Below are 26,803 nucleotides of genomic sequence, written 5' to 3'. Positions count from 1 at the left end.
TCTTTCCTAGTTTACTTGGTGTGGTTTTGGGGACTCTAATTTAGAATTCTAAATTTATTTTAGTCAAGAATAAATTAAAAAATAAAAAATTCCCATTCATTCTGCAACTAGTGCAAATGGCCCTGGCTTTTGCCAAGTTTTCTTCAAAGGTAGGAAACACCTATCCTTGCAAGATCTACAGGTAGAATGAATAAGTATTACTTAGAAGAAGGTCAAGTTAGAACCTGGGGTGCAGACTAACACTAGAAACAATGAGAAAGTCTGGGGTCCAAATAGGAAAGTGGGGTAGTGTCAAGCTGTGTGGTGATGATGTGTGAATTAGCATGGGTGCTGAGAGCTCTCGTTTGGGCAGGAGGGCAGAGGCAAGAGCCAGAGAATGGGAGTCCATGCTATTATGGACACTGCATAAGATGTGCATGAAAGAATATGGAAATGTACAGAAAACTCTAGAGATTGTTATTAATGCCCTTGGCATTCTTGTAGAGGAACAGCCTGATCTCTTTTCCTTGTTTAGGGGGAAATGCGTGGGATGTTAGAAAATCTGCCAAGTCACATGTGATGAAGTTGGTCAGATCCCAAGCAGAGCTTGTGAGAACTGCAGATACCAGAAGAGGCAGGTGTAGCTGAGGTGATTCTAAGTGGTCCATGAAAGGGGCCTGCTATAATGTGAAATTACAATTTTGGCAAGAGGAGGACTGAGGCAATGTCTGAAACCTCCCACTACAAAGACTCAGAAATACTAGCTCAAATAATTTTGAATACATAGTTCTGATCACAAGAAAGACTATTAGTTACCAGAAATGAAGAAAGAACTAAAGCCAGAATTTTGGGAACACTCATGTATCCACCCTTGATATGGGTAGAGTTCGGACTGAGAGTTTCTGTCTTGGTAACCTGAAGCCTGAGTGAAATGATGTGTTGTTGTAAATGAGACCCATGCATAAAGTAAAAACCCTCAAAGAGCCACCCTCACTACAAGAGGTGTTAGAAAACAGTCCACCACTCTAAGGAGACAAAGAGGAAATTCTTGCTTTTGACCTGAACTCTAGATTAAAAGAAAAATTCTCCTCAGAAGAATCTGTAACTAAGGCTTGTATCTCACAAGTTTGGGTTCTTAAGAACTAGGTAGGTGTCCCTCAAATCTCTAAATTGAGAAAATAAAGTTCGTGACTGGGTATTAATAACTGGGGGTACCTGGCAGAACTACTTTGAAAATATACTTCCTTAAATAGGCCCACAGGTTTCTCATAGAAAGAGTACATCACTCTTGGGGTGCCTGGGTGACCAGTGGGTTAAGCATCTGTCTTCAGCTCAGGTCATGATCTCAGGGTCCTGGGATCGAGCCCCACATTGGGCTCTCTGCTCAGTGGGGAGCCTGCTTCCCCCCACCTCTTTGCCTACTTGTGATCTCTGTCTGTCAAATAAATAAATAAATAAAATCTTTAAAAAAAAAAAAGGAAGAGCACATCACTCTTTTATCTCATGTTCAAAAATCATCAATCAAAATAACTAAGAAAGAGAGAGAGAGAGAAAGAAAAAGCAAACACAATACACAGGGAGGGTAGAGTCCCTGAACTCAATGACGTAATGTGAATGAGAATACAAAGTAAGTGTTTGTAAAGATTCAAGAGACTTTAAAGATCTACATAAGTAAGTCACATTACACTGAAAAAAATAAAAATAAAAATGTGTGGAAAGGAACCAAATGGAGCTTCTGGAAGTGAAAATCTAGCCCATGAAGTTAAACTCAGTGAATGGGTAAAACATCAGTTTAAATACTACTGAAATGGTGACTTTTTACCTGGAAGGCAGAACTGAGGAAGTGATCTGGGATGCAGCACTGGGAATGCAGAGCCAGAAAGTCTGCAAGAGAGGTTAAGTAGCACATTGTATATAATGAGAAGATAAAGAGTATATCCAGCAGGATTTCCAAAAGAATAACTAGAAATCAGAGGAGGAAATATTTGAAGAGATTATGGCTGAACATGTTTTAGAGTTGGTGAAAGATATCTATCTCCATAATTTATAATAAGATACTAATATTCATATTTGATAATCCTGAACAGGATGAATAAGAAACAAATCTCTATAGCAACATTCTGATAGTTTCAAAGGCATGAGAAAATCCTAGAAGAAGCCAGAGAGCAGTTAGATAGAAGCAACAGTTACCCTCAAAGAAACAAATTTATCACATGTAAGTTTTCTCAGAAGTACTGATCAACAGACAAGAGAATCACTTTTTTAATACAACTGTGGGAAAATAATAAAATATAGAAGTAGAGGACCAACCATCTCAGTTTGTCCAGAATGGTCCTGGTTCTAGCACTGAAAGTCCCTATGCTGGGAGACCCCCAGTCCAAAGCAAGCTGGGACAACTTGTATGTTGCCCTATAGTGCTCCCTGCAATTAAACTGTCATCAAAGAATAAGAGTAAACATTAATGTATGACAAAGACTGCAAAGGTTCATGTCTTGTAGACCACATTGCTGACACAGTGTGATAAAACTATTGAAGGACAGGGTGCTTGGGTGGCTCAATCATTAAACATCTGCCTTCAGTTGGGTCATGATCCTGGAGTCCTAGGATAGAGCCCCGCATCAGGCTCCCTGCTCAGCAGGAAGCCTGCTTGTCCTTCTCCCACTCCCCCTGCTTGTGTTCCCTCTCTCACTGTGTCTCTCTCTGTCAAATAAATAAAAATCTTAAAAAAAAAAAAAGAACTATTGAAGGACAAACCATGAAAGGTAGAGTGAGCAAAAAAGAGGACTGAATCCAGATGAAGTGGGCTATCACAAATAAGTGAGGGAAAGTATTGATCAACATAAATAACCATTGACTCCACAAAATCATAATTAAGATAACTATGAATTTTGGAGATACAAAAAAGGAAGGGAAAAACCCATGACAATAACCACATGTAAGACCATGGGGTGGGAGGCAGAGGTGCAGGATTTAAACTCTGAAGTCCTTGAGTTGATTAGGGTGAAGATAGGTATTTGGACTAACTTTATACTTCATTAAGTGTGCACGTTAAAAATCCCTGGTGCTGGGGCACCTGGGTGGCTCAGTCGGTCAAGTCTGCCTTCAGCTCAGGTCATGATCGCACAGTTCCTGGGATCGAACCCTGAGCCAGGAATCCCTGCTCAGTGGGGAGTCTGCTTCTCCCTCTACCTCTGCCACTCCTCACTGCTTGTTAGTTCTCTCTCTTTCTCTCTCTCTCTCAAATAAATAAAGTCTTAAAAATCCCTAGTGCTCTGTCTCCTTCCCCTTTTCTTCCTGAATAATCCAGTTTTAAAGCCAGTAGGGAAGCTAGACATCATGCTCGGGTGGACAGGTGCTGGTCATGGTGACCCAGAGTGGGATGACAGAGCCCAAGCAGAAGGCCAGCATCCACGCATGGGTGGCTTGGGGCAGGGTGTGGAAGCTTGGGTTGGGTGAGGAGAGTGTCCAGACAGCTGTGTGAGGAAGGCATTTATATAGGACTGCCAAACAGGGCCAAGCCCAGGCCAGGAGAGTGAGTCCATGTGGGCTGGGGGTGGCAGTCTGGCATGGTGTTGGAGTGAGGAAGGTGTGCATATGGCAGTGGAGATGGGAATTAGTTACATAAATGGGTGTTAATGAATAAATGAATAAATATATTAAGGAAAATTAGGAACTAGACATTTCAATATCAGAGTGTGGGGAGAATTACAAAGTAGAAGATTTGGAAAGAATTACAAAGTATGAAGATTTGGAACTAGAGGTATCTACGTGAATTCAAATTCTCAGTATAGATATAAGAACAAATGTAGATTTAGATGCATGCATGTATTTCATGAATACATATATTTTAGCCTACTACGCTTGGAGGGCATGGGAGCCAAAGAGGGGACAATTTAAGCGTCACATTGAGCAGAACTGTCACATCAGATAGCAAGAGTAATGGTCCATCACACAAGGCAGGTATATGAACAGAGGTTACCAAGTGGATGCATTGCAATTTTCATGTGAATGGGAAATTTACATAATTTCAAAATCCCCACAAAATACGTATCAATTATATAACAAAAAAGTAGGTACTTTACAGTGGAGTGGACTGGTAGGCACACGCTCATCAAGTGAACAAGAGCGGACACCGGCAGTATGGAGACATTAAAATTGTGTGCCATCTGGGAAAATGCAGTAATAATAAATGCAGACTCACCTCTATGATACTCCTGCCAAGGATGCATCATCATCAGACAGATGCAAACTGGGGAATATTTTACAAAATAACTAGCCTTTAATCATCAAAGTTGTCAAAGCAAGAAAGAGGAACTGTTACCGATGAAGAAAGTATAAAAAGACACAGTGACCCAAAGAAGCAAAGGACTCTGATGTGGACCCATTTTTTTTTTTTTTAAGATTTTATTTATTTATTTGACACAGAGAAAGAGGCAGAGAGAGAGAGCACAAGTAGGGGGAGCAGCAGGCAGAGGGAGAAACAGGCTCCCTGCTCAGTCCCAATGTGGGACTCAATCCCAAGACCCTGGGATCATGACCTGAGCGGATGGCAGACCACTTAACCGACTGAGCCACCCAGGCACTCCTGAAGGCAATACTTTTACTCTAAAGGACGTTATCAGGATGAATGGCAAAATGTGAAAAGAGTCTGGGGATTAGGATATCATTGTTAATTTCTTGATTTTGATGGTTATATGAGGTTTCTTAGAAGAAATATCCTCCATGCCTCCCTTATCCCTCGCCCAGGAAACACAGACAAAAATATTTGGGGATAGGCATCATGCTGGCAACTTACCTTAAATGATTCTGGAAAAAAATCACATAGTGTTCACAACTTTTCTATAAGAGCAAGCTTGTTTCAAATTTTTCAAAAATGTTCCCCAAAACTTTTTTCTGGCAACACTGTAGACTAGATGTCCCCCAAAACCTTCCAGGTCAAGACACTTTAAATGCTGCAGGTAAAACAAAAGGAAACCACTTCTTAAAAGCAAACGGTGAAAAAAGAGAAATATTTAGAGAACAGGAATGTCAAAAAGACATGATTCCCCAGGAGTGAGCGAGCTCCGGAGCCCTGGTTTTCCCAGAGCTCACTTTGAGTCTTCAAGTCTCAGCTTCATCTCCCAGAAAGGAAACAGAGAGAGCCCAGTGCCAGAAAGGAGAAAGGCTCTCTCCAATCTGGCTGCGTAAAAGCAAACTTCCCTGCAGAGTGAGACTTACCCATTTCTGTCTCCGTGAAGGGTAGAGTGGGACAGTAATTCAAAGAAAACTAGGAGCTGACCCTGAACGGGTGTGGGGCTGCAATCCACGGCCCCAATGTGGTCCGGAAAATGTCCAGGGGACTGCTGAGTTTAGAAGTGATCCTGGTGAAGCCAGGTTTTCTAAAATACAGGTCAGGAGCCAGGACTTAAAGTAGTAAGGTTTTATTGGGGAAGTGCAAAGCCAGGGCAACTAGAAGGAGGGAGAGGAAACAAGAGACAAGGGGAGACGGGAAGGAATGCGGGGAGCACTCACTTACACCCACCTTTGCTTGGGACCACCAGCTGGGCTGCAGAACCTCAGCTGGAGATCAGGCTGGGGCTTCCTCAGAGCAGTTAACGGGAGGAGAGGAGGAAAATGGACGACCTGACTCCTCCCATCTCCTGCTCAACTCTACCACATTCCCTCTTCCAGGACGAGGCTCCAACCCCCTGCAGGTGTTTGGGACAACAGATCCATGCTCCATATTGGGGTGTTTCTTTTGCATCTGGCAGTGGAGGGAGAAGCCAGACTACGTCAGTGTGGCTCACAGCTTGGGCCCCATGACAGAGATGAAGGGGAGGTCGGAGCATATATAGGACAAAAGTTCTTGTCAACCCCCAGAACAGACAACATGGTCCAGGAGGCAGGCAACGGAGTCTGAGAAGTCCTGGCGACACCACAGTCTCCTCCTTGTAGCCACTCAATTCTAAACCTGCTCTTTCTTATTTTAGCTCCATTACTACAACCTAGAGTCTCCATTTTTATTTTTATGAGAATATGCTATTCTAGTTTCTTCTCAGGGAGGAACAAGTCCTCCTCAAAGTGTGACAAGTTGTGGTGTCTTGAAACTCGTAAGGCACGAGGTCAGTGATGCGTGTCTGCTGGTCCCGCTGCTACAGCGGATCCCGATGCCCCACTTTCCGGGCCTCAGTTTCCTCCTACAGCCACCTGTCCTGGGATCCCCTCCTGCGTGGTCAGCAATTTAGCTGGTTTGTGTTGCTTCCTGGTGTGGCAGCCCGGACCTTCTCCTAAAGCTTTCATGTTCTGCCTTTGCTGGGTTGTGGCCTGAGCAGATGGTTTTGGGCCCTGCTTTTGTGTCCTCAGAATTCACCTCTACAGACTTAAGACTGCTTGCTGGAAACATCCGCGAATTCTCTGAGAAGACCCAAGGGAAGACCAGAAGTGTTTGCAAGTGAATCCTAGGGGAGCATTTCTCAGCCACCGACCGTGTGGAGATGCTGAGGGACACTCCAGCTCCTCATCCTTCGGCTTCTGTGTTCCACGCTGACTCTGCGTGGGCCACAGCAGAGTGCGTTCCAGATACCCACCATGGCAAACTGGCTGATAATACTGGCTTTACCTTCTTCCTGTCTTTCTCGCTTCTCTACTCATGTGTTCTGGGTTTGCCCTCAAATAAACTGCTTGTGCTCAGATCCTTGTCAGGGAGCTCACCCTGAGACACATTTACTGCCCTTGCTCATTGACAGTCAACACTAGCTGGTGCTCACTGGAGATGCCCCAGGGAATCTGCAGGGTTCCGTCATGCTCCTGCCTGTTTCCAGGTTGGATTTGAAACCTAAGGTCTCCAAGAATATCAGTATCAATCAGCCGCACTCTGAGAGTTACTCCTTCACCTGCTGGCTGTTAAGGAGCTCCCTGACCAAGTGGTGACTGCAACCTTCAGTTTTGTGGAGTTCTTACTGATGTCTCCCTCCCCTGCAAAGAGCCAGTACCTCTGACCTTTCAGATTCCAGATTTGGGGGCTAAGTTCCACAAGTAGGTCATTGAGTATGATCATGGAAGGGGCTGCTTTTGATTCCACTCCTTGCTTACTGGAGTGGACTGTTTTTCTTGTCATCAGAGACTAAAGTATGTTGGCTGTTGGCTCAGTTCTAGCCATTGAAAACCAGACTGTAACTTGATTCAATGCACATGCTGCATTCTTGAGATGAGCTCCCTAACTTCACATGTGCTGAACTCCGTTTGGCAGATCAGCCAAGCTTTGACAAGCTGCCCCATTCCATCAGATTGGCCGCTTTGGTTGATGGTTCCATAGTAAGACCAAGGAATCCTGTGGCCACAAGCCCACTAACACACCACCATTGCTATAAATGAGTTCCTTATTCGGAGGTGAGTTTCGGTGGGGTACCATACTGACAGAGAAGAGGTCTGTAACCCTCAGATACTCATGCTCACTGAGATATTGTGGTCAAGAGGGGCAAACACCTGTGAAAAGTATGTATCCATTCCAGTGATAAATTGGTGTCCCTTCCCAGATAGAAGACAATGTTTTGTAATGGGACCAACACCAGGTTGCTTTCTGACCACCTCAAGGAATAAAAGTGTATTGGGCCCTCATTAGTCTCTCTGACAGCTGGCATTCAGCAGGGGCTGTGGTTAGAACAGGCTGATTCAGCCTTCTGTCTTTTGACTTACCCATTAGCAACAAGCTCATTTTAGCCCTTTCTAAGATTTGGATAGGAGATGGACCCAGTCCACGCCACCCAGTATACCACAGGAGTCACCAATCAAGCCCTTCAATTCCACTCAATGAATTGAGGTGAGAAGCAAGTGGTACTATAACTACTCCTTCCGTGGTGGGTGTTCACAGGCCAGGATAGGACCTACAGGAAATCCTCATCACAAATTCTTTCCATCTGCAACAATTGGACCCATTTTTATCCCATTGTTATCTTCGTTCGTTGAGGTTGGAGGGCAAAAGGGTAGTGAAACCACTTTTTAGATAGTGCCATGAGTTTGTCTTGGTCTGGCATCTCCCTTTGATAACAAATACCTATCACTTTAGGATCTTGGGCAAAGCTTCTAATTTTAACATTCTATAACATTTTAATGCATAAGGTCCTATCTAGCGATTCAGCCTAGACAAATTTTCCCATATGCATGCAAAGAGACATGTGCGAGGAACTTCACTGTGACAGTGTTTGTAAAAGAAAGAAAGTTAGAAGAAAACAATCTAACCCTGAAGAAAGGAATGGGCCAATAAACTAGTTATTCGAACTACGGAGTACTATATAGCAGTTAAAATGAATGTATAAATCTCTAAAATATGATATGGAATCCAACAACCAAGTTAGAGCCATACATTTTCATGTCATTGATTTAAGCATTAGAAACCCCACAGAAAACAACACGTGGTGGTTTTGAATACACATATATGTAAAAATATTAAATATAAACATAAAAATGTCATATGTCAATCTCTGGGAAAGAGATAATTTCCAGGAACAGAGGGAAAAAGAGGATGTAAAAAAATCTTACCTTCTAGGTAGTCAGGCATCCAACTCTTGATTTCAGCTCAGGTAAGGATCTCAGGGTCCTGAGATTGAGCCCCACAGACTCAGCAGGGAGTTTGGTTAAGATTCTTCTTCTCTCCTTTGCCCTCCCTCCTGCATGCTCACTCTCTCTCTCTTATTTAATTACTTATTTAATTTGTCAGAGAGAGGGAGCGAGCACGAGCAAGGGGAGTGGCAGGCAGAGGGAGAAGAAGTCTCCCCACTGAGCAGGGATCCCAACTCAGGGCTTGATCCCAGTACCCTGGGATCATGACCTGAGCCAAAGGCAGATGCTTAACTGACTGAACCAACAAGGCATCCCTTCTCTCTCTTCTTCTAAAATAAGTAATCTTTAAAAAAAATCTTACCCTTTAGAGAAGACATAAAGTGATTTTAAAATAAATATGACTACTTATATTTAATTCATATTTAAATTTAATAAATTAATAGCAGAAAAATTAATATTATATAACTAATAATATAATTTAATAAACTAATAAATGTGAATATAATGAAATATATATGTAGTCCTGATGGCATTTTAAAAAAGGATTTTATAGCACTTTTGAAATTATTCATAATTAAATTTTAAATTTTAGAAAAAGTAATGAAGTGGATGATGTAAAAATCCATAAACTATTAATTCCTAAATATTTTAGCATGTGGACAACTTTTTAGCATAAAATTTATATGTCTTATCAATTATAACAATGTCCCTACATATTTGAATAATAGTAGTACTGTAGTGTGATGTGATGTTTATTCCATTTCTGGACAACTAATGGTATTGACAGATTGGGAGACATTTGTCCTAGAGATGGTAACTACTCAGTTTTTTCTCTATATCAGTGTTTTTTCCAAGTTGGGCACATTTGGAGTTCTATTTACAATTATTAATCTTCTATCCAGAGTTTATTCTAATCCTTCTATCTATAGTTAGTCCATCACCAGCTCCTTTAGGGGTTAAGTTCTGGGTAGTGTGGGTTATTGGACCCCACTTGTTCCTCGTTCCCTTGGCTTCCCTGCTAGGATGTCTGGGCAGTGGCCAGCAACCTCCACTCACAGCACCCACGTCACCTGTGGTCTTGTGTGGCCCCCACCGGAAATTTGAGGCAGAGCATTCCTCTGCTTGTTCACCCATTTCTGTTGTTCTTCAAGCCCCTGAAGGCTGACAGGGCAGATTTTGTTTCAAACATTGAATTTGGGAAAAATTATTTTCAGAGTGTCCTATTGTTTCCTTCTCAGACACATCAGACAAACCAGGCAGAAAGACAAACATTTATTGAATATCTATTATGTACCATGATCTTTGCCAGGTCCTGGCAGTAAAAAAAAGATGATTAAGCCGAGCCTGGTGACTAAGGACCCGTTTGTAAATCCTCTCCCAACTTTGAGAACAGGAAAGATCTGATTCTTTGCGAACAAGAAAGATCTTGTCTTTTCTACTGAGCCCTGGGCTCAGATTTTTGACTGCCCATTAGACCTTTTCCCTAGATATTTTGCAGTAACCACAAATGGAACATGTCAGAATTGCTTTCTCTTAGTTTCAAACTCTTTCTCTTCCCAACTTCCTGGTCTCTCCCCAACCTGGCTTGAGATCTCCTCTTCCGGCCACCTCTCCTTATTCCTTCAATAACTTGGTGGTCTCTGATGGTGATAGTTATTTTCTTTCCTGGGTCTCTTGGCTCCTCAGACCTGGACTACCCTGGTTGCCTCTCAGTTGGTCTCCCTGCCTCTATTTTCTCTCTCTTTGATCCATCCTACTATTATTGGCAGGCCGGTCTTCCTAAAATATTCCCTTAATCACATCACATCACTGCACCTGAGCCTTCAGCGAATCCCTGGTCACCAAAGGGTAAGGTCCATAATCCTACTGTGACATTCATAGCCCTTCATTACACGGCCCTGAGCCACCTTCCCAACCTTACCTCTGCCCATTTGCTTTCTAGAAACCCATCTTTAGGGAAACTCATGGCTACCATTTATAGATCTATGGCATGCAAATTTTGACATATGGTGTATGCAAATATGATGGACGCGATTGCACGTTTTATTTGATTACAACTTTAAACGGTTCATCTTTAGGGGTCAATGTCGCTTGCCTTTGTACCATGTTTCTCTCCACACATTCAGCATAGTTATGGGGAGGCAGTGGTTCCCAGTCTACCATGTTCACTGAGATTGCCTGGGGTCTTTACAGACTATCCATGCTTGTTTCTCACTCCCAGAGAGAAATTGGTCTGGGGATCAGGATTTGAAAATTTCCCCGTGAACCAAGTGCTTCTCATGTGCTACCTAGATTGAGAACCTGTGGCTTCTAGGGAAGGTTCCTGTGTACCACACTTTACCAGGAGTGTAGCAGAGGACAAGCAGCACCAGGAACAACCATACACAACTGGCTGATGAGGTATTTGGTGGCCAGTGCGACTTAGAGAGTGGCCTGGTATTAGGGCAACCTTGCTATGTTGCAGGCTGGGGAGTCTTACTGAGAACTGCCTTCATTAGTGCACAATTCAAAGAAAAAAAAGTAGGCCTACAAAAGCATCTCCCAAGGGGGTGTGTTTACGTTCTAACTTGGGTGCTGCCTTTCTCTGTCTCCATAGTATGTCACTAAGACACAAATAGGGAGTCTCACATTACCACCAAGGGCAGATGAATCCCATTTTAATTGTACATTATCCACAGAATGGCTGCAAGTATGTCAGAAAAGCTACAAAAATTATTTGCTACAGCCAAACAAAAGATTTTGGATCTTTTATGTATACTGTTAGATAAACAGGAGCCTGTTTGGTGTTTGAAATATTTATTTTAGCACTCATACACTTTTCAATGTGTCAGATGACATCAGCCTATAAAATTCCTGAGATGACATATTTAGAATGAGAGAACATTCCAGCAAAGAATGCCGTGTCCTGAGTGATGAACCGCCATTTCACAGATGGCCGCTTTTACTCATGCCCAGAAGGTATTGGGCTTACTGTTAACAAGAAATTTCTTTCTGGCTTATAGATCAAGTCAGATCATTTCCAATGACTTTTACATAAAATTAGCAAGGACTATGATGAGGAAGGGAGTTTAGAACTTTCATTGAGGATGAAAAAGTGTTGTTCTTCTTTGAGCTGTGGAGTAGCTCTGTCATCTCAGGTCTCAAGTGATTGACTCTGTTCTGTGGAGTTGGAGAATTTATGGTTCTCAATTTCGCAATTGGTGAAGCAGGGTTATAGGCAGAAGGGATGGTGCTATAAGTCATCTTGCTGTTTGTGAGAATGCTACTCTCATGGTCTCTAGATGTTAAGTTATTGTATCAAAAAGTTTTGCTGTATTGGCTTATAAACCAGTGATGGTGAGTCTCCTTCCCTAATGGTTGGAGGTCTCACTGTAATTGTGCCAACTGACTATGGATGAGTTTATGTCTAAGTGGGAGGGCTGTAGAGGTGTGGCTCTCTGATGGTGCAGAGAGGACTGGCTCCATGCCAAAGTTTAGCTCTTATCAACCCACTGAACTTTGTAATAGGATATTGAGAATTATTTTGTTCTTTAGTGCTGGGATTACAGCACAGGCATAAAACCGAGGGAGGTCAAGAACACCGAAGTACCTCACATCCTAATGATAGTTACCAGAGTCAATGCCATCAAGACCCTTCAGTATTGTTTACTAAGAGGTGGTTAAACCTGTCTCAGTAGCATAACCCTCAGCGTCTCACGCCTGTCTGCAAGAGGATAGGAGATAGAGGGTGTCATTAGGGCCTGGGTAAGAGGTTTCCAAAGGGAATTTCTCTCTTCTCCAAGAAGCCAAGTGAAGGGTCTTCAAGGAAAATCAGTCAAAGGAGTTGGAGCATCCATGAGGGGAGACCTGTGTCTCCTTCCTGATGAAATGGTACTGAGATCCAGACCCTGCAGACTCATTCTGTACTGACTCTGGAGTGGTACAGAACAGGACAAGAAAGTTTTTTGGGCGTCTGACACATGAAGTATGTGGGACATAGAGACCTGGTTGCTACTAGTCTGGGGATCTCTGAGCAGGGAAGGTTTATTGGACTAGTCATCACCAGCAGAGTAAGAAGGGGCCATGGTGTAAGGCATCGAAGAAGAACAAGATGGGGTCATACCCATTCTAGTCCCTGTGGCCCTCTGAGGACAAAGCTGAGCACATAGACATGAAGGGAGAAGCAGGTGCATAGGGCTTCCCAGGTGGCTTCTGGGCCAAAGAAGGGGCCCCTGAATCCAGAGAAAGGACTAGAGGCATGTGCTGCAAATGGAAAGGATGGGAGGTAGGGATGTCTCTGTTTCTGGGGTCTTGGGGAGGGGCAAGGGAAGATTGAGCATTGCCCCAAGAAAAGCAGCACAGTGTCTATGGAGAGACTGGGAGGCCAGAACACCTGCCATCATGGACATGATTATTGTTTTCACTTATTTCTAACTCCTGGCTCCCAAGGTGCTAGAAGAGCCAGACCTTGAAGAGAGAAGAGAAGTTATGTCAGAGTCAAACACATGGTCACACAGTTCACTCCAAGACTATGGGCCTAGTGATCTTAAAGAAGTGGAAATAAGCAATTTGCAATCAGCTAAGATATTAGAATTTCTAATAGGAGTACTACTAATAATCAAAGTGACTGGTAAGCTATGTACCAAGAGATCATTGCTTGGAATTAGGACAAGGTTATTGGACAAAGCAGGATGGAAAGAAGGATTTGAAAAATAATAATTTTTTTTGGAACCCTAACACTGTGGGATGCCCCAGGCCGGGGTAGGAGGAGCTGAGGGACAGATGAAGAGCGAATCTGGAGAAGAGGTCACTTTAGAAGAGGGGAGAAACTTGAGCAGGAATTAGGGTGAGCAAGGAAAAGCACACTGAATCTCCCAAGGGAGAGGGAAGGGTGTCCTATTCAATGGTGGTTGTTCTTATTCCTGTCTTCGGGTGTCTTAACTTGCTGTTGGTGAAGATTGAGGGCAGTGATTTGGGGTGTGGGACTTGGTTTCTCCTCCCCACCATTAGCTGGTGAGAATCATATAATTGTTTAAAGTCAGAGCTGGAAGCTTTAAAGGGAGGTCATCTAATATCCTCTTTTTATCTAACCTTTGTTTTGCTAGTATCCAATATGGAATCACAGCCCCATGCTCTTTCCCTTCCCTATGCAGCTATTTCAGAGTCTCCATATACCAAAAAGCATGCATCTGACCAACATTCTGGGCAGTTGCCATATAGCCCTGTGCTATTCCACTCTTGTTTCCCTCTCCCAGTTCCATTGTTTAGAAGATACTTTGAGGTACCTCAAGAGCCCACTGAACACCATATCCCATTCTGCTACCAGTCCACCCTGTCCCCATTGCTGGGCACTGCCATCACTTCTGCTGTCTCAGAGCAGGCATGGCCACCACTGCTCATGCCCAGGACCCTCTGAAGAGCCAAGACTCTTTTTTTTTTTTTTTTTTAAACTAGAGCAAAGCTGTGGCTGGCTATGTCTCCCCCTCTCTGGAGTGCTTAGCCTTTCTTTTCTCAGTTATTTTTCAGCAAGTCCCCCATTTAGTTTGCCAGACAAGCCCACACATATGTAAGCTTAGTGGTGAACATACTTTAGATTCAACCTGGGATGTCCTTCTTCAAACCATGAAGAAATATAAATTGAGGAGATGTGCAAGTTCCTCACCCTGGAGCCACAGGATGTGTGGGACAAGAACTAAGTTGTCCCATAAGCATAGTTGCTGTCTCTGTTCAGAGGAGTGGGGGTAGAGAGAAGGAATGAGGAGAAATAGACCTTGGTCTGCTTTCTGAAGCCACAGGGAGATGATGTGTGGTCAGATGGTTGACTGAGTGTTTGGGGGAACATCTCCAAGGGACTCTCCATATTTTTATTTCATGACCATTATTTTTTCCCCCAAATGTGAACATTCCTTGGAAAATAACGAAAATTAATTTTAAACATTGAGTAAACCTGGAGATTAATGATCTCGGATTCTTTCCATACTAAATTCAGTCATGACTTTATATTTTATTAAATATTATGTATCAATCTTATTTATGACCCCAATCTGCATGACTACTGGTATCTGATGCTGCAAATGATGGTCTTGGTTTAGATTTTGAACGAAGCACTGAATACTGTTTACCACTCTGAGCATTTAATTTTGATTGGACAGATTTACTATTTCAGGGAACAGTTTCCTGAGGCTGTTGTGGGTGATTGTGATTACTGTGTTTGCTGTAGACTGAATCAAGAGACTGTTCTTGAATATATTAGTGATGAAATTCTTCTCTTCCTATGTACTTCTTGGTCACTTAATTAGACAAATTTCTTTTTTAAGGCTAACGGACATATTCTAGGAGGTATGGTAACAGATGCTTAACATTCTGGGAAATTCTAACTCAAATGGAGAAGAAACATTGTTCCCTCATTTGATTAATGTCCTTCTAGAATTGTTCCAGATTATATTTTCTCTTCAACTCAGGGGCGAGACATAATCAGTGTCTCTAATCTTAGCTCTTTCAACTGTGGTGAGGAGAGGAGAAAAAAATATTTTAAAAATTGTGAATGCTTGAAGTGAGAGAGGGAAACAAAACCAGGAACAGGGCAGTTATTGGACCCCTTGACCAACCTGTCATTATAATATGCAGGATGGCTTCTTTTATCTCCAGTTTTAATGGTAAAAGGGAGGGCAGGATAAGCAAATTATAGAATAAAAAAAAATCAAGGACTTGGGCTTTGAAATTGATGGAATAGAATTTGATTCTTGGAACTTCTGTTACCAGCTGTTTGACCTTTTGTGTGTTTCTTGGTGTCTCTGAGCCTCAGTTTCTTCATTGGTAAATTATTATTTGCCTGGTGGGATTATTATGAGAATTAAATGAAGTGATGAGTGAGTAGCACCTGGCCTAGCGAGTGACACACATTAGGTGAATGGTGGACATTTGCTGGCTTGATGATCAAACACCCATTCCTTTGGCAACTGTCAACAGTGTCTCATTTCCTCTTTTGAGATCCATCCTCCTGCTGCCATCAGAGTGGATGGAGCTGATCCTATCGTCAGCTTTAGGAGTATAATGAATAGCTTAGAACTGGCCAAGTAGCATAAATCTACACAGCCACAGTGACCCCTTCAGGGACTGCTGTAACTCAGTCAACTTAAAGTACAACCCTACATGGAGCTACGAGAGAGAGAGAGAGAAAGAGAGAAAGAGATACCTTTTCCCCTCTGAACTTGAGCACAGAAAATAGCTGAAGCTGTTTGTGGCCATCTTGCTCCCATGGAGTCTTGGAATTAAGCCAATATAATGGTAAGAGAGAAGCCAATAAAATTTGAGACATAATTTGAGGAACTGATCCCCAAATGTTTCAGCTAAATTAGTCAATATATAATTACTTTTACTTGTTATTTACTTGCAATCAAACGAGTCCTGACTGATAAAAAGTATGTGATAAATTTTGGTCATTCTCCACCTGGGCAGCGCCCCCCTCCACTTCCACCACCCATTCCAGGAACCAGAAGCAGGCAGAGGAAGCATGAAAGCAACAACGGGTTCTCCCAGAATTCGTGCAGGAGGAGATAATGCAAGAAGTGCTTTCTAGACTTTGCAATTTCATAAAATAAACAACTCCCAAATATATTTTTATTAAAAAATAAAACTTATAGAACACCAGCAACTACCATATATTCTATTTTCTCATAAAGAAAGGGAATTCTTAATATTCTAAAATAAATGCAGAATATAATAAAGTTGTGGTTTTTAAATGGCATATATCTTGCTTTAAGAAAAATGCACTGCCCTGTTCTTATTTCTTTCATTTTACCACAGAGCAGTGGGAATGTCAGTGATTTTATAAGTTCTAGTTCTGAAATAAGACTTCCCAGAATGAAATCCAAGCTCCACGACTCACTAGCTTTTCCTTAATTACGTTGAGTTTCAGTTTTCTCATTTGTAAAATAAAAATAATAATAATGATGTCTGTCTCATAACGTTTGGGTAAGGATTAAAGGAATTGATGCATGTAGTTTTTAGAATAGTGCCTGGCACACACATAGTGAGTACTCAGTAAACATTATTATTACCTTTCTTCTTGTTTTTATAATTATCATTACTAATCAGCACTCAGTGTGTCTGGGACAGAGATCAGATTCTAATTTCAGCCTTGACAGGAACTAATTCTGTAACCTTGGGTGGGCCAATTCAGCTCCCTGGGCTTCTGAATGTTTATCAGGAGAATATAGGAATTTGGTGAATCTCCAGAGCTCCTTCAAGTCTAACCTTGTGAATGCAGGAAACACCGTTCTCTGATCTGCTCTTCTGAATGGGGGGCGGCGGGGGGGGGGGGGGGGGGGGGGGGGGGGGAGGGGTGGGAGGAGGCCTCGGCCTCCCAGTGCTCACACAGGAGGTGAGCACTCCACCCTACCCACTAGGGTTCCCCTTTGATGGCTGCTTTTCTTTCTGGATGACCAGGAGACATAGGAAAGAAAAAGTCTTTTGAAAGAGTCAGTGGAGGAACTCAGGATTAGGGGGTTTCCCAAGATGAAGTGGGGAAGGTCCAAAGATGCCAGACACAGGGGGGGTCACAGTTTTGGGGACCTAGAGGGTTGTTAGCAGTTCCAAATGTTCCACTGCCCTTTGCTGGCAATGCCTAGTGACTGGTCAGAGAAGTCTCCATGTTGGGTGTCCTGCCCTGCCACGGAGGGCGATCCCACCGTGAAGGAAATCCAATTGTCCTTCCGGGTGGAAGGAAAGGTGATGAGGTAAAACATTGATGTCTGAACGTGAATTTTGCCTTGAAACACTTGTCAGGAAACTCAGAGAGAGGGTAAAAACTGCATTTAGTTGACGTGCTTCAGGGAGTGCTTCACAGGTAACTTACTTAGCAGACACCCTTTGGCTTGGATTTTTCATTGGTCAAGGAGAAGAACCAGGTATGTGACTGCGGTCTGGTTTCAGGTGGAGGTTTTCTTTCTCTGAAACTGCTGTGAAATGGTTGGAGCAGTAGGAGACCATTTTGTGTCTTCACGGCTCTTTCGGGAACTTCACCCAGTCTTCTGCGAGCAGCTGTTGGAACAGTTCTTTAGAGAGCTATTGGCCTTGTGCCTTGTTTGTCTGGGGCCACGGAAGGTTCAGGAGAAGGGGAGCTAGAAGAGGGGTAAAAAGGAAGGGAGGAAAAGAAGAGCAAAAATAAGGGAAAGGGCACAAAGAAAAAGCAGCTATTGGAGTCTGTTTCAACTTTTCTCAACTTAAAAAGGAAACTTTCAGAAATCTTCAGAAATTTTTTTCTTTCTTTCTTTCCTTCCTTCCTTCTTTCCTTCCTTCAGGTTTTATTTATGTATTTGAGAGAGAGAGTGAAAGAGAGAGCGAGCACGGGGTGGGGGTAGGAGCACAGGGTGGGGGAGGGAGGCAGAGGGAGAAGCAGCCTCCCTGCTGAGCAAGGAGCCTGTTACAGGGCTTAATCCCAGGACCCTGAGATCACAACCTGAGCCAAAGGCAGACACTTCACCGAATGAGCCACCCAGGAGTCCCTATAACTTTATTTCTTAGGAGGCTTTAAAAAACATATATTTTTCCTTTGGACTTAATGCTTTCATTTTGATTTCCCAATTAATCCATTAAATGTTTTTAAACATTCCATTAAGAGAGGAAGAAAGTGTGTCTTATTCTTCAAACTATACATATATATAAACATCACATATACTTCTTTATGCATGGCATAGTCCACAATAAAAACATGACAAAGTTAAGAGAAAGAAAGAGAAATATCTAAGCACAGAAAGACCTTAAGCGTGAAAAGGAAAACAAAATCCGTATTTTACAATAACTCAACTCACTTCATTTGGGTCCCTTATATGTTTTTATGATAAGTGTCAGATAGGGAAGGAAAAGACCAGAAACGATAAAGAACTTCAAGTTCTGGGAATCATTCCATAGAAGCATGCTTGAAGATTCTGTTTCTCTGCAGCTGAATTTTGCAGTATATGAAGGTAATGAACTCCCATCAAACACTGGAGAGGTGCAATTTGGAGTACATTGAAGAGCAGAGTGGTTCCAGTCCTAAGATGGGTGTAATATTTCGCTGACGACGGGCTTTATGTTTATGGGTCAAATCCACTTTCCGAAACATGCACCTGCTCCTTGATACAACCACTCTCTCATTCTCCTTAAAGATGTGCACTTACTGTGTAAGTAAGTAACTACATAAGTAATGAATAGATGCTTTCTCGAGAAATCTGCTCTACGGGTATATCTTAATGAAAATGGATTGAACTGGAAATTTTAAGCCCATATTGGGCTTAAAAGGGCTTAAGGTCCAATTGATAATGATCTAATAAGAATATCACACTGAAAGCAGAGTATAAAAGAAAGTGCTAAGGTAGTGAGGAAGGGGTCACTAAGACCATCTTCTGCTTTATCCCAGGACTGAAAGCAGCGTAGGAATGTGTTACGGACTGAATGTTCATATTCCCCCAAATTCATATGTTGAAATCCTAAACCCAACGTGCCACTATAAGGATGTGGAGACTTTGGGAGGTGATGAGGTTATGAGGGTGGCATTCTCATAAATGGGATTCATGTCCCTATAAAAAAAGACCTGGAGAGCTCCCTCACCCCTTCATTCATCTGAGGACATAGCAAGAAGATGGTCATCTATAGGCAAGGTGGTGGGTTGCACCAGACTCTGGATCTGTCAGCATCTTTATCTTGGATTTCTCAGCCTCCAGAGAAATAAATTTTTGTTGTTTAAGTCAGCCAGTCTATGGTATATTTGTCATAACAGCCCAAGTGAACTAAGACAGAATGCAAAAGAGTCACATCTGGCACAGGCTTATTTCTGGTGGCACAGCTTCTAGTGTCCCCGAATCTCCCTATGTTCTTATTTTCCTCTACCCTGGTTCAGCTCTTCTCATGTTTGTCACATGTCTGGGATTCTACCACCATCCCACTCTACCCCAGTTTTCTTTCTCTCTCCCTCACTTTCTCTGGTTATACATATCAAGCTCCTCCGGAACTGGCCGTCATAATAGGACATATCTAGTGACCAGATTCAAGTTGGGCAGCACAAAAAGCCTTATTTGTTTATTAGCTTTGGTGTTTTCATTTCAGGTCAATTACATCCATTCAACATTTTTGAGAATTCCAGATGTGTAGATACAGGGAATAACAAGACAAGGCCTCTGCCCACAAGAGCACAACCAACATGCCTATTACTATTGCCAAGTCTTTTGAGTAGAGGAACTTCTATGTTTCCTTTGACTTTTTGGATAAACTGAGTCCAACCAACATGGCTGTTACTATTGCCAAGTCTTCTGAGTAGAAGGACTTCTATGTATCCTTTGGTTTGTTGGATAAAATGAGTCCACTTTCAATAATATCACTGATGACAGTTGTTACTTGGTAAAATTTATTAAGAAAAAGAAAAAGACTGAATACTTCAATTACTACTTTTCTCACACAAAAGGCAATTGTGTTATAGAGACCTGGCCATTGGAAAGTAAGTCTTGGAGGAGTTGAGAATGGGAAAGGTAGAAGGTGAAGAAGAGTAGCAGTCTGGGTAGTGTGGTGCTTGTGAGCAGGGTGTCTGCTTAAAAACAAAGACCCTTCTCCAGGGGGTCCCGAAGTACTAAGAGGAAACAAGAAGGAAGGGGAAAAATTATGCCTTTCCTTACACAGACTTAATTCGCAACAAAGAAATAAAAAATGGCTTTTGTTCCAAACACTTGATATGCAGCTAATTCAAGCCTCTATCTTTCCCCCCTCATTTTGGAAAATGCAATTGTTTACAACATAAATCTCATCCCAGGAAGTACTGAGCTGTGTGATCCATAATGCAAATGGTTGAATCTTCTACTCTTCCATGGTCATTTAACCAAACTTCAGTTATCAAGAAACGAAAAGTGACCCAATTTGCAAAATCTGTTTAATTCTCATACTTTGTCTTTGATGTAATGACTTTATTCATTATCATTAAGTTGCTTAGATGAAAAGAAAACAATTCAGTAAATTGAAACAACTTCGGAATTCTGAACAATCTACCATGTCAAGGTATTAGATTAAGCTTGCTTTTGATCTACATGTTGGCATGTGGCTAACCTTAACATCAGATTTCTGGTTTGAAATCCAGCTCCCCCAGTAGGTTTGAAATCCAATTCATATATTACCCTGACAAGTTTTTTCATCTTTCTGTGCCTTATTTTACTTATTTGTAGAGTGGAGACAATAATAACCCTTATTTCACAGGATGGTTGGGAAGATGAAATGAGTTCCTCAAATAAAGAGAAGTGTACCTGACCCAGAGTATACTTTGTAGGTATGTTACCACCACCACCATCATCATCATCATCATCATCTCTTGGCAGATTGATTGTTTCAGCACCATATATTTTTTTTCTGTGATGAGGAGTGAATTTGCATTATTAACTTTGGAAAGAAGTTCAACCAAAATTGTCTGTAATGAGACAGTGATAGCCTGTGGGTACCGCCATGGTACAAATATCCAATTCATGAAGCTTGTCACTTACTTACTGTTCTTACTATTTCATAATCATTTAATTCACAGATGACTCAAATGACTGAAACACCATTAGTCTTCTGTCTCCTTATCTGCTCAGGGTTGAAGCAAGTAGTAGTTGCCTTTTAGAGAAATTGGCAATTGGCTTTACTTTAGATGCATTCTGCTCTGTTCACTCTCTGGCTTTACAGGAGAAAACGATTAACTTGGTACTGGGAAGGACAGAAGGAAGCCTCGCTGACTCTCATCTAGTGCCTCTCCATGGCTTGACTCCAGAGCCAATGATATTTAAATTCATTGCAGAAGAAAAGGCTTTGGGATTGGCTTTTGAAAAGGCAAAAATAATTGAATTTATTTAATAAAGATTAAAGGCCATTCACAGTGGTGAAGTATATGCATAGCAAATATGCAGAGAATGCTGTAACCGTTTAATTATTTATCTGCTGAAAACAGAAAAGAGTATTTGTTGAGTTGTCAGGAATAAAATTTTATGTAGTTGGTATGGTTTGAGCAAATTCTAGAAAAGGGCTTCCTGGGGCTAAGGGATTTGCCCTCTTGCAGATAGAGGCCATGTTTCTCATTTCAATCTGTTAAAGGACTTCTATTTAAAGTGCCTTTTCTACCCATTACTCCCTAACACACATCTCCTGGTTTATCTCACATTTGGTAATTAATAAGTTACTCTGTGCTGCCTATGATTTGCTTCCTCTCCTAATTTGGCCTGTGCATGGAAAACATTGACAAAGTTTTCACCATCTTTAGTGCATAGCTACTGTGGACAATGCCTTTATTTGAGCTGTCATGGACTTGAGGTGACTCCACTAGAGGTTCATGAGAGATCCCTGTGGGCCAAAGCTCAGGAGCATTTTCTGGAACCTCAGCGGACCAAAGCCATGCTGGGTTCTGTGAAGAAGGGGATCTTCCCTCCTTTACTATTAGGTTTTCCCTACAGGTCCTAAAGCAGAACTACCACTTACCCAATGTCTGATACAAATATTTGTGAACAGCATTTCATTTGCTTTGACCTATAGTCCTACCTGTTTCTTGGGTTGCTGAGCACAAATCTCTGAGACATGAACTAGAAGGCAAATCTGAGCCAGAGACTCCGTACTGAAGTCAGAGTGGCATCTCCCCTCCAAAGCCTGGGGCCCTGCTCTCAGACAAGGTCTCTGTCTGACATCTGGGATGAGTTTTTCTCTAGCTTCTGTTGGGCCATTTCTCAGCATCTAGCCATGTCCAGTGGAAAGCTCTGAGGACTTTGATGAAACTCAATAGAGCTTCATTAGTTCCTTGCTCATCAGGATAGTTGTGAGCTGGGAAATGATTAAGACTTTAAAATAGCATGAAAGACTGATAGTCAAGGAAATTTAAATGACAACATCAATTATGAATGTTACATTCTAGTATGCATGTTCATATACACATGCCCACATTTGCAGATGGGAAGGAAATCTCATTAATTATAGCACTGATTATCTCTAGGGTTAGGGGATGATGGTTGATCTTTTTTTTTTTTTTAAGATAGGGAGAGAGAGGGTGAGAGACACACACACACAGAGAGAGAGAGAGAGAGAGAGAGAGAGAGATGGGGAGGGGGAGAGGGAGAGAGAGAATCTTAAGCAGGCTCCACACACAGCATGGAGCCCAATGTAGGGCTCAGTTTCACAACGCTGAGAACATGACCTGAGCCGAAATTAAGAGTTGGTGGCTTAATCGACTGAGCCACCCAGGTGTCCCTCATGGCTGATTTTTATTTCCTTTTTGCGTTGTCATATCTCCATTTTGGTTTTCAATTAGCCTGCATACTTTTTTTTTTTTTTTGCATTCGACCAGGGTGACTTTATTTCTGATTTTTGTTTTGTTTTCCTATGTTGTGTTTGAAATCGACATAGCGATTCGAATGTCCTTGGCCTGTCAGCTCTGTACACCCACCCATACTTTTCATGTTTACAAAAATATGAACTTTATTTTCAAAGAGAATAAATATCAGAAATTAAAGGTTAGCCAGCAATGATAGAGGGTGAACTGACAGATCATAATGACTATATAATACAAACAGCATATCCCAAACTACTGAATACATTTGTATTAGCTCCTTGGCCTATTTTCATGCACACTGAGAAAAGCAAGGCAGTTCAGCAGGCCTTAGTAGGAACCGTTAGGTTTCAATCTCATTGGATGAATTCAGATTTAGTTTGGTATTTACAAAGTCTCAAAATATCCAGGCAGTAGGTGAAAAGTGATCAGTCAACTGGCACTTACATTTAATGTATATAGCCCATATATCCAGGTGAGTTCAGCTTTGGTTTTCTGTTCAGGTGCTCTGACATTATAGGTAGAATGATAAGGAGGGGAGTTTAAGGAAAATAATAAGCCATATGAATAAAACCACATCTTTTTTCTTCCTATTACTTAGGACTAAGTGGCCATCTGGAGGAAGATCTCTAGGGAAGGAAGAGGAACAAATATTCTCTGTTCCACAGAATTCTGTGGGAGAAATAAATCCTTAATTTAGGCCAAAGAAGTGCAACTAAAATAGAGGTGACCTAGCTTCGTGTTGAGTGTTTATTTTATACCAGTCCCAACACCGTATTGGAAAAGACCCGCTAAGAGTTTGCACTCCTAGTCTTTTAGAAATGAAGAAAAGATGCTTTTAGCATCCGGAAGTGGAAGCAGCCGGAAATGAAAATGTTATGTTGTCTCAAAAGTAAACTCTTTCAGGGCGAGGCCCCTCAGGCAAGTTAATCTTCCACAGTTCAGTCTCCTTCCTTACTCCTGAAAACATCAGTGAGCCCTGTCGAATCATTTCGTTTGTGTGTGTGTGTGTGTGTGTGTGTGTGTGTGTGTTTGACAAATCTTTTGTTTAAAGAAAATCATAGTAGAATAGGATAGATACAGAGAGTAGAGGGAAGCAACGAATACCGTAGCAAAATGTTGACTGCAAGTGTTTCTACATTTTCAGAACGATGTCAGAATTCCTCCCGGAAGCAGGAATATTCTTTTGTTGGGGGCAACGATTAATAGGTTATGGGAAGGCAGGGCCCAAACAGGGCCTGAAGGGAAGGAGTGGGGATGGGGAGGATCGTAATGAAGCGAAGGGGTAGTTTTCTTGGTTTGAGGCAACTCAGAATGGAATTAACCGATTTTTCAGCTTCCTGGGGTGACAGATGTGGGGTGGAAAAAGCCAAAGGCCTGGCAATGAATGGGTTTCTGAGGCTGAAGCCTCCCCAACCCCACCCCAACATCAGGGGCAGTAGCATTGCTTTGGAGTTTTGTTTTCCCTTTGCAAGATAATCCCTTAGGAAATCCTCAGACTTCACTAAAGCTGAATTATTTATTTATTTATTTCTTAAAGATTTTATTTATTTATTTGACAGGTGAGAGACAGTGAGACAGGGAGCACAGGCAGGGGGAGTGGGAGAGGGAGAAACAGGCTCCGCATTGAGCAAGGAGCTGGATGCGGGTCTCGATCCCAGCTGGGATCATGACCTGAGCTGAAGACAGATGCTTAACGACTGAGGCACCCAGGTGCCCCGTGCTGCTTGATTCAATAATCTAATGCCTGTCTTGTTTGCAGGCTGCCTTGGGAAATGCAGGCTGCCTATTGTGCCCCCTCCACCTCAACCCCTAGCCTCAAATGGATGGGCTGCTTATGGAGAAGACAACCCTTGGAGAAGCAGGAGAACTACCTATCTATATCCAGGAGTGATTAGGGAGAAAGGCAGTTGGTCATTTGCATTCTGAGGAGACTAGACTCTATTATGACATGTAAGCACTCTCAGAGAATCCCCAGAAATATTTGTAAAGTAACTATTTTCCTGTTCACAGGATTGAAGCTTTGGTCTAATTTGTTTGTATATTAAGAAAAGGGCATGCTTAAAGGGCTGGTTAATTTGGAAACACTCAGATTCCATAGGAAACGGATAAAAGCAGAGATGCTCTGGCCAGAGAGAGACTCCTGGCTTCCATGAAGGGGTTCTCTGAGCCCACAGGATATTAGCACTGTATTTTGCAGATGATCAATAAAGGTTGGCTGGATGAAAGATTAAACAAATGAATGATCTGTGATCAACCACGTAAGGTCCTCTGTTTAAAGACAAGGACTGAAAGATTTGTCAGAGCCAAAATAACTGAGAAAATGAAGTATTTGGACAACTGTGCCATTAGACAAGTTGTTTGGGTACAAAGAAAAAAATTTTTCCAGATAATGCCAAAATGATCATCTCATTTCAGCATTATGAAAATACATCCAGCTGGCTATGTTATCCAGAAAAGCGATCAAATGGTCATCTGGATTATTTGTCTTCATACCAAGTAAGCAGGATTTTAAAAACTTGTCATCTCATTTTTCAATTAGCTGAGAAAATGAGTTGTCTGCTTCAGTGTGTTAGCCTGAATAATAGAACTACGTTCTTTTAGGCAAATTATCTATTAAATCCACACAGTTAAAAATTATGTGTGCATGTGTCTATTTATTATGGGAACAAAAAAGGGACTGGAATGGATAAGATAATGTACATCTAAAAAGTTAGAAAACAGAATTGTCTGGGTGAGCTAGAGCTGTTCATTTTCATTTTACGATAAGTAAAAGAAAGCCTTGTTAGAGTTTAAATTCATGAGCATTGGTTTTGGAAAGGAAAATAATAAATAGTGAGTCTTATAGGATATAGGACAGTCTTATAGGATATAGGACAGCTCAGGAGCCCCAGATGTCACCCTCCTGGGGAAGAATTCCATCATGGTGGGGTTGGGCTGATCTACAGGACTCTGGGCAGTGTTTTGATTGGTTTGGACCCTTGCCTCTATGGTATAAACCTAGAGAATAAGAGAAGAAATAATTAGTTCTTTGATCACTTATCAGGACTCTAAATATCCTTCTCTCCAGATCTAAGTTTTAAAACTTTTACTCAATTCGCTATTCATTGACTTCCTACCATATGCCAGGCATTGTGTTGGGCATACACATGGGGTACATCAGTGAACAAAGAGCATAGTTTCTGCCTTTATGGAGCATAGATTAGAAGGTTGTGAGCAGCATGTGCATACATAAATACAGACTATGCTATGAAGGAACTATGTGATGTTCTAAGTACGTGATGTACTGTGTGTAGAAGTTGGGGATGTTGCGGGATAGGGTGTGGTAGTCAGAGAAGTCTTTTTTGAAGACATGACAATTGACCTGAGATCTTAAGGGTAACTGCCTTTATTATAAAGACTTTGCCATATGATCAAGTAGTTCTCCTTCTGGGTATATATCCAAAGGAAACAACAACAGGATATTGAAGAGATATCTGCACCCCTATGTTCGCTGCAGCATTATTGACAATAGCCAAGGTGGATGCAACCTAAGTGTCCACTAATGCATGAATGGATGAAGAAGAATGATGTGTACACGATGGAATCTTCAGCCACAAGAGAGGAGACCCTGCCTTTGTGTCAACATGGATGGATCATGAGGACGTTATGCTAAGTGAGGGAAGTCAGACAGAGAAGGACAAGGACTGCATGGTATCACTTACATATGGAATCTTGAGAAAAGAAAAGGTCAGAGTCATAGAGTAGAAAAGTGGTTGGATGGTGAGGGAAATTGGGAGAGATTGGTAAAAAGGTACCAACTTGCAGTTGTAAATGAATCAAGTCCGAGATCTAATGTCAAACATGATGACTATAGTGAATAGCACTGTATTGTATAATTGAAAGTTCCTCAGAGAATAGAATTTAAATGTTCTCACACATACAAAAAAGAGATAAATCTGTGAGGTGATGGATATGTTGATTAACTAGGTGGTGGGAATATATCCACAATGTATATGGATA

The 26,803-nt window shown here is 41.8% G+C and overlaps 1 long non-coding RNA gene across 3 annotated transcripts in view; it reads left to right on the top strand.

Moving 5' to 3' along the window:
- LOC116569049 overlaps positions 1 to 26,803 on the top strand; it is a 130,499-nt gene that overhangs the window by 4,212 nt on the left and 99,484 nt on the right. The window contains exons 2-4 of one of the 3 annotated variants that reach the window (XR_004276829.1): positions 6,322 to 7,347; positions 20,716 to 20,785; positions 23,403 to 24,353. This is a non-coding gene — a long non-coding RNA (uncharacterized LOC116569049). Of the gene's footprint in view, positions 1 to 6,321; positions 7,348 to 20,715; positions 20,786 to 23,402; positions 24,354 to 24,563; positions 26,296 to 26,803 lie in introns of those variants that run through there. The other 2 variants (XR_004276831.1, XR_004276830.1) reach the window with 2 other exon arrangements.

The sequence above is a fragment of the Mustela erminea genome, chromosome 11 (genome assembly GCF_009829155.1).
Source record: "Mustela erminea isolate mMusErm1 chromosome 11, mMusErm1.Pri, whole genome shotgun sequence".
Taxonomy (NCBI): domain Eukaryota; kingdom Metazoa; phylum Chordata; class Mammalia; order Carnivora; family Mustelidae; genus Mustela; species Mustela erminea.
The sequence above is the reverse complement of the archived record's forward strand: the minus strand, read 5'-3'. Positions and strand labels throughout refer to the sequence as shown.